Below are 12,691 nucleotides of genomic sequence, written 5' to 3'. Positions count from 1 at the left end.
CTTAGTCATCTTCTTCATGACACCTGGACAAGGCATCAGCTAAAATGTTATCTTTCCCCTTGATGTGTATTACATCAAAGGAGAAGTCTTGCAGGCTTAAAGCCCACCTCATCACCCTGGAATTTGTCTCCTTCATCCTGTGGATGAATGTAAGGGGATTATGATCTGTCTCTAGATGGAAATGAGTTCCCCTTAGATATGTTCTCAATTTATTAATTCCCCAGGTTAAGGCCAATGCCTCAATTTCGCCCACACTGTACCTCTTTTCTCTGGGTAGAAGTTTACGACTGAGGTACACTACAGGATGAAGACAATCATCTGAGCCCTTCTGCAGCAACACCACACCTAACCCATTCCTTGAGGCATCAGTTCTCACAATAAAGGGTTCAGTGTAGTCAGGAGGTTTTAATACAGGGGCATGTGCTAGATATTGTTTAATGGCCTCAAATGCTTGTTGGCAAGCAGGAGTCCACCGAATTCTGATTGGAACGTCTTTCTTACACAAGTCAGTTAAAGGAGCTGCCAGATCACTATAGTTGGGAATAAAGCGACGATAAAACCCAGCAGCACCTAAGAAACTCTGGACTTGTTTTTTAGTGATAGGTGAAGGCCAGTTCATTATGGCATCAACCTTTGCTTTATGGGGTGCTATTTTCCCACCCCCTATTTGATGTCCCAGATATAGCACGCTACTGCTGGCAAGTTGACATTTTTGGGGCTTTACAGTAAGTCCTGCTTGCTGGATCCTCTGGAGCACCATATCCAAGTGTCTCAGGTGTTCCTCCCAAGTGGAACTAATCACTGCAATATCATCTTGAAAACTCACTGCAAATGTTAGTCCAGATAAGACTTGATCCATCAACCTTTGGAACACCTTGCTAGCTGTGCAGACTCCAAAGGGCAAGACTGTAAAACGAAACTGTCCGAGGAAACAAGAAAATGCAGTCTTCTCTTTAGCACTTTCAGAAAGCGGCAACTGCCAATAACCACTTGTAAGATCCACAGTGGAGATGTATTTAGCATGGGCCAGTCTCTCCAAAGTCTCCTCAACATTAGGTGATGGATACTGATCCATTTTGCACAGCTTATTCAGCTTCCTATAATCCACACACAGGCGGTATTGCAAGGGATCTGTTTCATTGAGCCTTTTCTTTGGCACAATTACGAGATTAGAAGACCACTGGGATGAAGTTGGCTCAATAACTCCCATCTCTAACATTTGCTGTATTTCCTTTTCCACAACTTGCCGCAGGGGCCCCCTGATCGGATGCATAGGGCTCCTTACTGGTTCAGCATCTCCAGTGTCCAAATCATGCTCAATCAAATGTGTCCTGCCAGGCTTGTTAGTAAACAATAATTGATAGTCTTTCAACAACATCATCAGCTGCTCTTTTTGCTGAACAGACAAGTTTTCTCCCATAGGCAACTGAGCTATGCCATCAGGCCTCGCACAGTCACCCAGTAGGTGAGGGATTTCAAAATCCTGCTCAGGCCAGGTTGCTACTGAGAACTGTTTAGCAGTCCTTGGCACAAATTTCTTCAGACGGTTTATATGAGACAGTAAGGTGCCTTTAACTGGGTCACAAATCTTATAATTGTTATCCTCACAGCACTCCACAACTTCATAAGGGCCCTCCCATTGAAGATCCAACTTCCCAGGAATTCCAGGAGTTAGAATCAATGCTAAGTCCCCCTTCTGCAAGGTTCTAACCTTAGCTGTCCTATCAAAATAGGCTTTATTCCTCCCTCGAGCTTCTTCCAAAGCCTCTAAAGCTATTGCTTGGACTCGCTTTAAGTTCTCTTGCAAATTAACAAAAAACTGGGTAACAGATTTTGATTGATCAAGGGTTGTTACACCCTCCCACTTTTGACGTATCAGATGCATCAGTCCTGCAATCTTTCTACCAAACATTACCTCGTTTGGTGACAGGCCCCCTAACGATGGATGAGGGGCCTCTCTGTATGCAGAGACCAACAACTGTAAGTTTTGGTCCCATGTGCCTTGTTTTTCGTGGCAAAATGCCTTTATCATGCGGACAAGAGTTCCCCCCCAACGTTCAGCTGAGCCATGGGACTGAGGATGATATGCTGCTGAAAGATTTTGCCTTACTCCAGCCAATTCATACAGCTTTTGCATCAACTTATTAAGGAAGCAACTTCCTCTATCTGAGGTGATAACTTGTGGCCACCCAAAAATAGCAATTTGATCTAATAAACCCTTGGCAACATTTTCGGCTGTAGCTGTTCTCAAGGGGACAGCTATGGGGTACCCAGAAAAATGATCCACTATAACTAAAATAAATCTTTTACCTGCCCGTGAGACTGGAAATGGTCCTTGGACATCCACTTGAATCTCAGCAAAGGGCTCAGGAATAATTGGTACCCTCTGAAGAGGTGCCTTTGCGTGATCTTTATTGTGGCCCACCTGCTGACATACCGGGCAACTATCACCCAAGTTTGGACAAGATTGCAAAAGGGATTTTGGAGTTATACCCTCTCCAATCCAAGGCCCCCAGGAAACTCCCACAAAAATCCAAGCTCAATTATACTCTCAGTCTCTCTCCCCGAAGGTTAGGAAGTGGCAAGCAAGAGCTCTGTTCCACTCCACTGCTTGCTGAAAGTGAAACCCAGCCTGGGAGCCCACGGCTATTTATAAGCACAGGTCCCATTGAGCAGCACAGGAGGTCTGTGTTTGGCCGTCAGAGCTGCCTATCAGGGTTCGCAGGGATGAGATTGTAGTGCCCATGGCTACAGAACACCCCCTTCCCCCTCCCTCCCCTGGGTGTCTTCTCCCAACTTGTAACCACTTTGCAGCTCCATGGTTGGAAGGAAGCCCTGCCAATCAAGGTAAGCTGGGCTTTGATTTGGGTTTCCAGGGCGACAGAAGGAGCGCAGACAGAGTTCAGGCATTCCCCCAGCTCCATTGCCAGGGGAATTGACTGCTGGCACCTGACTGTCTGGGTTCCCAAACCGTGGCCGAATGCACCGAACCAGGCCTCTCCCGAACGCTGGTTCATTGGCTGTGGACAATCACAAACCGCCAGATTACGATCGCGTGATCGCCAATTTCGTGGTTTTTTGACGTTCGTAATGTGGTTTGTGCTCATCTCTACTCTCTAGTAGGATTCCAGTGGTGGAGGCACCAAAAAAGACATCTCTGCCAGCTTCACCTTCCAGCGTTCCAGGTATCTCCTGTTTAAGCACAGGGGCACCAATTCTCCTGGAATTATTACTGTTCTCTAGACTACACAGATCAATTCCTCTAGAGGAAATGGCAGCTTCAGGTGAGGGGCTCTATGGAATTACCCCTCCTTTGACCTCCTCCCCCTACCCAACTTTTGCGTTCTCCACAGAATGTCTCCAAATCTCCAGGAATTTTCCAAACTACATTTGGCAACAGGGCTGCCATTCCTCTGGTACTGGAGAGTGCTTCCTTGCCACCAGCTGGTGCTTCTTGCCACTGCTCAGCTGGCCAGTGGAGGAGGACAGGAAACTGGGGGAGGACAGGCAGGATTCCAGCATGCTGATGGCACTCCCCATGCACCCAGAAGTGACATCAGCACATTACAGGGGAATGCTCTCTATGGTTAAACCATAGAATTTGTCAAAATGCCAGAGTGATCCCTGCAACTCACTGATGTCACTTCTGGGTGCATGGGGAGTGACGCCAGCACATTGCTGGTGACATAATAACAATGCTGGTGAGCCCCCTACATGATCCAGTCAGTCTCTCCATCCCTTGGCATTTATTTTTATTTATTTATATCATTTATAGTCCATCTTTCTCACTGAGACTCAAAGTGTATTACATAGCGTGAGATTAGTACAGTCAATATCAATAAACAATGCCATAGGGTAATTAAATGTGAGTTTACAAAGATATAAGCAAAAATCCAATACAGAGTTGAAGAAATGTTGAAACAGAGCATAAGCAATTCTAGGACTGACATTAGACAACATAGAGCTACCCAGTAGGGTCATACTTAAAGGAACAGGTGGTAGATAGGAGCACATAGGGACCTGGTAACCCTAGTTAAGGGCTAAATCTTGTTTTCAGCATTCCGTTATATCACCTGACAACTGAAAGACTGCTATACCCTTTTGAAAATAGATGATACTTCATAGAAATTCCCCAGTTAAAAATTAACTCAAAAGTGGATGTTTGAGCTTCTTGGGCAGCCATTTTAAAATGCTTCTGTACCATTTATACAAACTTGCGGACTTAAAACTATGTTGAGTGGACTGTCTAAGTATTTCCTTCGTAAATACACATTTTATCAACCTTCTCTCCAAGTCTGAGAGAGTAAATATTTTACAGCCCACTTCAGGATTTAGCTGCTTCATTTAGCTGTTTGTCGTAAAAATAAGGTCCCCAAACAGAAAATGCATTCTTTATCTGAGCCTTATCACAAATGACGTTGGCGCATTCCCGCTCAACTTTATCGCCTGTGAGATTGCGCTATATACCATTTTCCTGTCTTTCCGCTTCTGTAGAAACTGCACATGCATAGTACTCCATTCTCTACCACTGATTTCCCACTCAAAGTTTTAAATACAGAAGTGTTTAATAAATATGCAAACAGTAGAGTAGCCCAATTGCGTGATTTGGGATTTAAAATCAGAAATGGCATTCCATTCTCAATGTTGTTGCTAGACTGATAGTCCAATTGCTGAGTGATCCAATGAAACAAGCATGATTCCTATTGTATACATAGATATCGTAATAGCTCAAGGACTGTCAAAAAAAGTTTTAAAAAGAGGGGAGGAATTATACAATCGTAAGCCAGACACATGTGTGATGTTTAAAGGAGGAGGTGTTGGAGATTTGTGGGAAAGTTCTTCTGAAGCGCAAAAAAGGCTCTGCATGCATTGATACGGAAGGATAATTGCATGGGAAACCTGCACCAAAAATAAACACGGCCAAAACAGATTTCACAAAATATGCTTAAAAACTGGGATCATCATGACCCACTCACACATGGGAAATGATGATGTGTGTAATGAGTGAGATAACCTGCCAGAGTTCCGTTGGCAAAACTCACTAACACACAACCGGGGAATACAATGTTAAACTATAAACAATATATATTATTTTATATTATGCGGAGTTCTGTTGGCAGGCCGTCCCATTAAGGACGTGTGGAAGCAGCCTGAGTCCAACATGGGTTGGCAAAAGGTGGCTAAGCAGTAGGCTAGCTAGAACCACTGGATGTCTTTGGCCACAGGGGAGCATTCATTGCTGGACTAGCTGATCGTGTGGGCATCTCAGCTGCTGTTTTTGGAATGAAGGTGGCAAAGATGATAGTACAAAGTGACAGATATTCTTCCAAGTCCCTTTGCTGTGTCTTTCGTTACCCACTTCAATAGCCTGGGAGGAGGCAAAGTTATTTATTTATTTATTTATTTATTAGGCTTCTAGCCTGCCCTCCCCTCAAGAAGGCTCAGAGCGGGCTCAGAGAAGCTTACGACAATTATAAATACATTTTAAAATCACAATAAAAACATCATAATTATCACAGAATACAGTTCTCAAGATAGCGACTAGTACAGCCCACCTCTGCCACCATGCACAGGGAGGGAACAGTCATTGCTGTACACACTACAACTCATGTGGGGAGGCCAAGATGACTATGCAATCCCCTGATAGGAGACTGGTAGAGAGGCTCACCAAGATGTATACAGGACCAGCCTCAACCATGTGCCTGGCAGAACATCTCAGGGGCAAGTGAACAGGGAGGAATGCATGTGAGTCTGTTCACTTGCCATTGAAGTGTCATTCGTCACTTGTAGCTTGGCCCTATGTGTAGGAGATAATAAATTTTCCCAGCACTCAGATGACAATATGTCATCCCTGGAGAAATGAAATTCTTCCTCCAGCAGCCATTTGAAGAGCTGAGAGGAACATTCCTCAAATCATTTTCACAATCCTCCACCTGCTCTAGGTAGATCTGTGATTGCAGTGGGGGCAGATGACGGGAGCCCAAACTGTCTCTCTAAAGTCTTGTTTGGTGGGGGGGTGGGGGTGTCAAGTGCCAACAATACCATAAAATCATAAGTCATCAATATAAAGCTCCCCCCCCCATGCTGCCTCAGGAGTGCACAATACCTCCATGTGGAACAGCAGAAATGGGGAAATATCTCCGCTCCCATTCACACTGTTTTTGCACTGAGAAAAAAACTTGGGAGAAAGGCAGGAGCTTTCCCTCCCCTAGAAGCAGCTTTCTGACTTCATTTGCATGCTATTTTTTAAAAAATAGAAGCCAGTCCCTGACAGTACAGGTTGATTCCGCAGAGAACCCATAAAAGAAGTAACATGTAGAGCTACTATGATTAAGAACTCTAACAACCATGCAAGGTAACTCACCATTTCACAGCATCTTGCTTAAAAAGAAAGAACCTGTGAAGCTGTGTCAGCAAGGACAGGCCTTCATGTCATTGATGACAGAATTACAACCAATTTTGCAGTCATATCCTCTGAAAGTGCCATCCAATGCAGAGTTACACCTTCTGACTAGAGATGGACACGAATCAAAATACAAACCAAAATTAAGCACAAACCAGGTCGGTTCATGGTTCACGAACCGCAGTTCGTCAGATCCCATTTCTGACGAATTGCCATGAACTTTAGGCTGGTTCATTTGGTTCATTTTTTTGTTCGTGACTGCAGACAGCCTGGTGCCAATCAATCAGTTTCCTAGGCAACAGGGGATGGACTTCCTGCAGAACTTCTGCTGACCTGGAAGTGACCTTCTGCTGACCCAGAAGTGACCTTCTGCTGACCCAGACGTGACGATTTTCTGACCCAGATGTGACGTTTCTACGAACCAAATTAGCTGGTTCGCGAACCAGGTGTAGGTTTGTGAAAGTTCGTGGTTTGTGAAATTTGATGAACCATGAACCGCATGGTTCAGTTTTTCCCGGTTCATGCCCATCTCTACTTCTGACTCCAATGACATAACTCTGCAGAGTATGCCGTTGTCAGTATCTCTGTTGTTTGAAGGACAAAGCTAGATTGCCAAATAATTGTTATGCTTGACTCAAGTGGAGGCTGGCAGGACTTGAATCCAGTGGCACCTTAGACACCAACAAGATTTTCAGAGTGTAAGCTTTCAACAGTCTCATCTCCCCTCTTCAGACCCTCTGGCCACTCATTTTGTATTGAAAGAATGAGAAATACTCGATAAAAAGAAGAGACACACCATAAAACCCCAAAGCAACTTTTAATACATTACCAGGACATTATATTTTCTAAAATGAATGCCTAATATGTCCCTTTCCTGTGACATTAAAACTTTTCCTTATTTTGAAGCCTCTTCAGTCTCTTTAAAGGGCAACCCTCTTGTCGATTCAGTTTGCTTGCTCGCATTGTAAGTTTACAGCACCATCCACCTTAATTATTCCCCAACTGAAGTCACATCAGAGACAAGACTGAAAACAATACATTTTGCAATCTGCAAAATGGTTTCGTTTGTTTACTTATTTAAACCTATTCCAAAAGCTTATGTAACTCCCAAGAACTTGCGGGGCAGGTTAGGTGGAGAAAGACTGTGCTTAGCCCAAGGCTAGCTCGCCTATTGTAAATAGGAATGTGATTGAAAGTGTCTCCAAGTATAAGCCTCATGATTGTCCTCCTTTTGACTCCTGTTTGCTTTGCTGTTGTTTTCTTCTTTTTTTAAGCAAAAAGGGATGCATTTTTGGCATTTATGAATATTTATTGGCATGGTTTAGATAAAAGTGGCCTATAACTTTGTTATTGCAGGCAATCGGCTTTAATGGGAACAATCAGTGTTTACTTCCATTGCAATATTCTCAAAACTATTTTTTTTTAAAAAAAAATTAGTTGCTGTGCATCTCCCAAAAAAAAGTTAGGCAAAACACATTGGATCGCAGACCTTTCCCCAAGAGTCCACAGCTGCACAAAACACAGCAAAGCATAATTAAAAACTGAAGGAGGAAATTGCCAACATTTTAAAAAATAATAATAATTTGATCATAAGCTGGCTGGCGTTTTGAGGGTTTTTTATGCACAGGCATAGAATTCGTTAACTAAATAGCTGCTGGCAGTGAATCCTGCAAAGCATAAAGATGCCAGACAGAACTAAAGCAACAGAATGAAGACAGTGAATATTTTAAGAGAAGGGGGGAAAATCAAGAGTTAAAACATGGATTTTTTGTTTTTTTAAAAAACATACTTTCAAATTAAATGCAAAACAGAAAAAGAAACCAAATGCAAAGAAATCAGAAATGGAGAGATGAGACGCGGCTGTATTTTTGCATGCAGAAATTGAAAAGGCAGCAGAAGACAAGGCGAGATGTTTAAGGGAGCCAACAAGGACTCGGACAAGACAAGCTGAACGAGGCAAACTAAAGACCAGAAATCTTAGACCAGATTGTTGCATTTTTAAGATTATGCCTCCAGCTAAAAGCATGCATGCATGCAGGACTGGACTAGGAAGCTAAACTGGACCTGGAGCAAGGCATGTAAAGCAGGGCTACAAACTAGAGTTGCAGGGGCCAAATCAGCCCAGCGGTGCCAAAAATAGGCATTAGCTCACCCACTGCTTCCTCCTCCAAGCCACTGAGGGCCACAAGGTAAGAATCAGTGCTCTGAATTGTGCCTGGAAACAGATGGGCCGCCATGCAGAAAACATTGGGGTGATATGATCCTGTATCCACCTCCCAAAAATAACCTGGCTGCCGCATTTTGGACAAACTGTAGTTTCTGGACTGTGTTCAAAGGCAGCCCCACATAGCACTCATTACAGTAATCTAATCTGGATTTAATGAGAGTTGGGATGACCATGGCCAGATCCTGCTTTTTCGAGGAAGGGCCACAGCTGGTATATCAGCCAAAGCTGATAAAAGATGGGACATGCCAAGGAGGAGATCTGAGCCTCCAGGCCTATGTCAGGATCCAAACTCCCTCTCAAACTATGAACCTGTTTCTTTGGGGGAACGCAACGCTTTCCAGGACAGACCGATTCCGCAGTGCTCAAGCAAATTCTCCATTGACCAACAACACCTCAGCCTCATCAGGACTGAATTTCAGTTTATCAACCATCATCCATCCCACTACCTTCTTCAGGCACCTCTTCAGGACTTCCTCAGACCCACCTGTTAAGAAGAACTAGAGGCGGGTGGCTTCCACATATTAGTGGCACTTTAGTCCAAATAATCTCCAAGCAATTTTATGTAGGTGCTAAACAGCATGGAGAACAAGATGGATACCTGAAGGATCTTGATAATCCATCTCCTCCAAGAATTCCTGAAAACGTGAAGCCAACACCTGCTTCATCACCTTGCCCAAAAAAAGGAATGCTGATCACTGGGCAGTGGCCGTTTAGGTCAGTGGGAGCCAGAGATTCCTTCTTCAGACGGGGTTTCATAATTGTCTCTTTCAAGGCCATTGGGATTACATCCTTCTGTAGAGAGGTGTTTATTACTTCCTAGACCTACTTGACATCCATCCATAAAGGAATAGGGAGGAACCACAGACTTTATTGCTGGAAACATTGAGGGACCATAGACTCCACTACTGCTGCTGTAAGTAGGATCCTACTGGGTAGTTCGTATGTTGTTTAATATGTTAGTCGTAGAATTGCTGGTGCTCTGTTTCAGCATTTCTTCAGCTCCGTATTGGATTTCTGTTGATTTTTTAAATCTTTGCAAATTTGCATTGTGTATACCTATTGCATGTGTATTGAAATGTCCTTGATACTGACTGATACTGAGTCACACTATGTAATCTGACTTGAGTCTCAGTGAGAAAGGCAGAATATAAATAACGTAAATAAAAAATAATAAAGAAATAAACCCAGCCCAATTTAACACAAGCAGACACAAAGGGCAAATTTTAAGCCTAACGTCCACTTCCTCAGATTTCATCAACTTTTATTAGGTCATAAATCTTGTGCTATCTCTCCCCATTGCCTTTCTCTTGTGAATATAAAGGAATTAACACAATGGATTTACATTCCAATACATCCGCTGAAGTGAGCTCTGACTCATAACGCTGATTCTGAAATACATTTTGTTAATCTATAAGGTGCCACTGGACTCCTGTTTTGTTTGACTACACAGACATAAAAAGTTTCACTAGAGGATATTAATCTGCTGTTGAAGGCCCTATGAGAGTGTAGCAATCCAACACAGGACATGCCCAGCTTCAGTTAGAAACAAATTTATCCCTCGTGTCCATCTTGTTCCACCTAAGGTTGTTATCATTTCAGCAAAAATTGTCAACTTTTCAACTGTGCCGTTATCTGCTTAATGTACAAGTACTAGCAAATGATAATATCTCTTTCCATGGTATGAAGAATTTCAAGAGCTATTTTCTTCATATCACATAGTTGTTAAAGACACAAGAACATGTCTGGCCACTGGTCAGCTGACAACCTTGCACCTTTTCTTTTTAATTCAGATTTTTTTAATCTTACAGAAAGCAGAGAGTTTCAACAAATAAACAAACAAAAGAAAGAAAATTAAAACCTTTCAAAGAAGACATAGGATTGGATACCCTCCTTAAGCTTATTTTTCCAGAAGATTACAAAGTTCAAGAAATTCATCCACAAATAAATTGTTATTACATAACTACTATCTGTAATATATTAATTTACTCAAATATGCTATCTTCCAAACTGTGTACAACCATTCTGAAGTTGTGGGAATTTCTGTACATTTCCAATAAAGATTGTAATATATAATTGTGCAGTAATTAACAGGTTTAACACCATTTCTAAACTGATTTTTTTTTTGTACCACATCTTTGAGATAACACACTAAAATTTCTTCAGGGTTCAAAGTAATCTCCTGTCCAATAACTTCAAGTATTAATTTCAGTATTAAAGCCCAGAAGTGTTGGATCTCTGTACATATGAAACCGATCTGCTTTAACATCATGAGAACACCAACAAATATCCACTGGAACCTTATATATACATATACGACTATGTGGAGTCACATTATAACCCTGTGATCAAGATTTCAGGGCATGCATTGTAAGAAAATACCACCCCCTGCCCCCACTTCCACACACACATTTAAGCAGAGACATACAAAATGACCATTTTTCTATTATCCTTCTCTAGACAGGGAAACTGATAGACTACTTCTCCCTTACCTCCTTTGCAAATGTGGATGGATGCCTTGTGGGAATCTGCAGTGATTTCCCAAGCTTGCTTAGGCAGCTGTGGATATATTTATTCCTAACTGAAGTCGCACAAATATTTGAGAAGCAGATGTAGAAGCTGGTTCTGACAATGGGGAAGGGAGGCAGTCCTTCTGCTGAGAAAACACCCCTTCTGGGTGGTGTTGTCTAAGAGAACTTTGTCGGGATGTGGAAACGAACCCTTTGATCACTGTCCAGATTGGATGCCAATGACCCAAATTTGCACTTATGCCAAACTGAAAGACATCAGAATCCCTTGAGTTGTGATGGAAAGGATGAAAAACAGACTCCCTCAAGCTTTATTCTTAGGGGTACCTGTTAAATTGAGAACAATAAACAGTTTTGATGTGGCATCTGCAAAACCAATAGTGCCAAATTACTTGTCTGGCAAGAAAGGATGATCCCCAAACGGGTTCTACAGCCTATATGATCCCCTTGAAGTGCAAGTAGACCTGCCAAATGTGGTTCTGGTTTCACTTCTGCACCTTTAAGATCAACTTCCATACTCTAAGATCAACAGGTGATAACTTTAACTCTGTCAAAACATCTCCACTGCTGATCCTTGTATATCACATCAAAGACACAGAAAACCCTCTGGCTGTTTGTCACCTATGTGCTACATCAGTCTGGATTCCAGCAAATAACACACAGACACCATCCTTTGGTTGGAATGGCCACAACTTTATTGGTTACAGTTAGACGGAGCATTGGCCAGGCATATGGGCACAGACCCTCATTGGCATTGGAAGGCCCACTCACTGTCCGATGCATGTCACTCTAGCCCCATGCTGGTGCACCACAGCAAGCATTCTTCCACTGCCAGCCGTGCTGGACAGCTGTTACCTCCCGATCCGTCGGCATGAGCTGCCCAAATGCCCCTCTCACCCTTATAGGATCTGGTCCAATGCCTCAAACCCACCAAACCCATAAAGTTGTAACTAGAGATGGGCACGGAACAAAAAAAAATGAACCAGGAGGTTTGTGGTTCGTGGGTTTCACGAACCACGAACCACGGAACTGGACCAGTTACGAACCAGTTCATGGTTTGTGATTCGTGGGGTTTAAATACCCTTTTCCGGTCTTAACAGTGGCAGGGAAAGGGGCGTTTAACAGTTTAAAGAGCCCTTTTCTGCCTTGCAAGCGGCAGGTCCATTAAGGGGGTAGGGAGGCTGGGGTTTGGGGAGTTTAAAGGGACCTGCCGTGGCAAGTCCCTTTAAACTATCCCCCCTGCTGCCTGCCAGCTGATAGTTTAAAGGGACCTGCCCTTGCAAGTCCCTTAAAGGGGCAGTTTAAATGGCCATTTCCCTGGGGAAATGGCCATTTAAACTGCCCCTGTAAATATGACCTAACAAACCAGTATACAGTTCGTGGAAGTTCCGTGAAAAGGAGCTTCCAATAACCCTGGTTTGCGAACCCCGAACCGGCCTGGTTCATGGTTTTTTTGTGGTCATATTTAGGTTCGTGCCCATCTCTAGTTGTGACACAGTTTACAAAGTATGTTATTATTATCCCCACAACAAAACA

The 12,691-nt window shown here is 43.1% G+C and overlaps 1 protein-coding gene across 1 annotated transcript in view; it reads right to left on the bottom strand.

Annotated features, from left to right (window-relative positions):
- LOC129331093 (flavin-containing monooxygenase 1-like) overlaps positions 1–11,238 on the bottom strand; it is a 45,657-nt gene extending 34,419 nt beyond the window's left edge. The window contains exon 1 of the mRNA XM_054981435.1: positions 11,120–11,238. The gene's annotated coding sequence lies outside the window, so the exon portion shown is untranslated. The remainder of the gene's footprint in view (positions 1–11,119) is intronic.
- Between the last annotated feature and the right edge of the window lie 1,453 nt (positions 11,239–12,691).

This window comes from Eublepharis macularius, chromosome 5 (assembly GCF_028583425.1).
Source record: "Eublepharis macularius isolate TG4126 chromosome 5, MPM_Emac_v1.0, whole genome shotgun sequence".
In the NCBI taxonomy this organism is placed as follows: Eukaryota; Metazoa; Chordata; class Lepidosauria; order Squamata; family Eublepharidae; genus Eublepharis; species Eublepharis macularius.
Note: the sequence above shows the minus strand (reverse complement) of the source record. Positions and strands in the feature narration are given on the sequence as shown.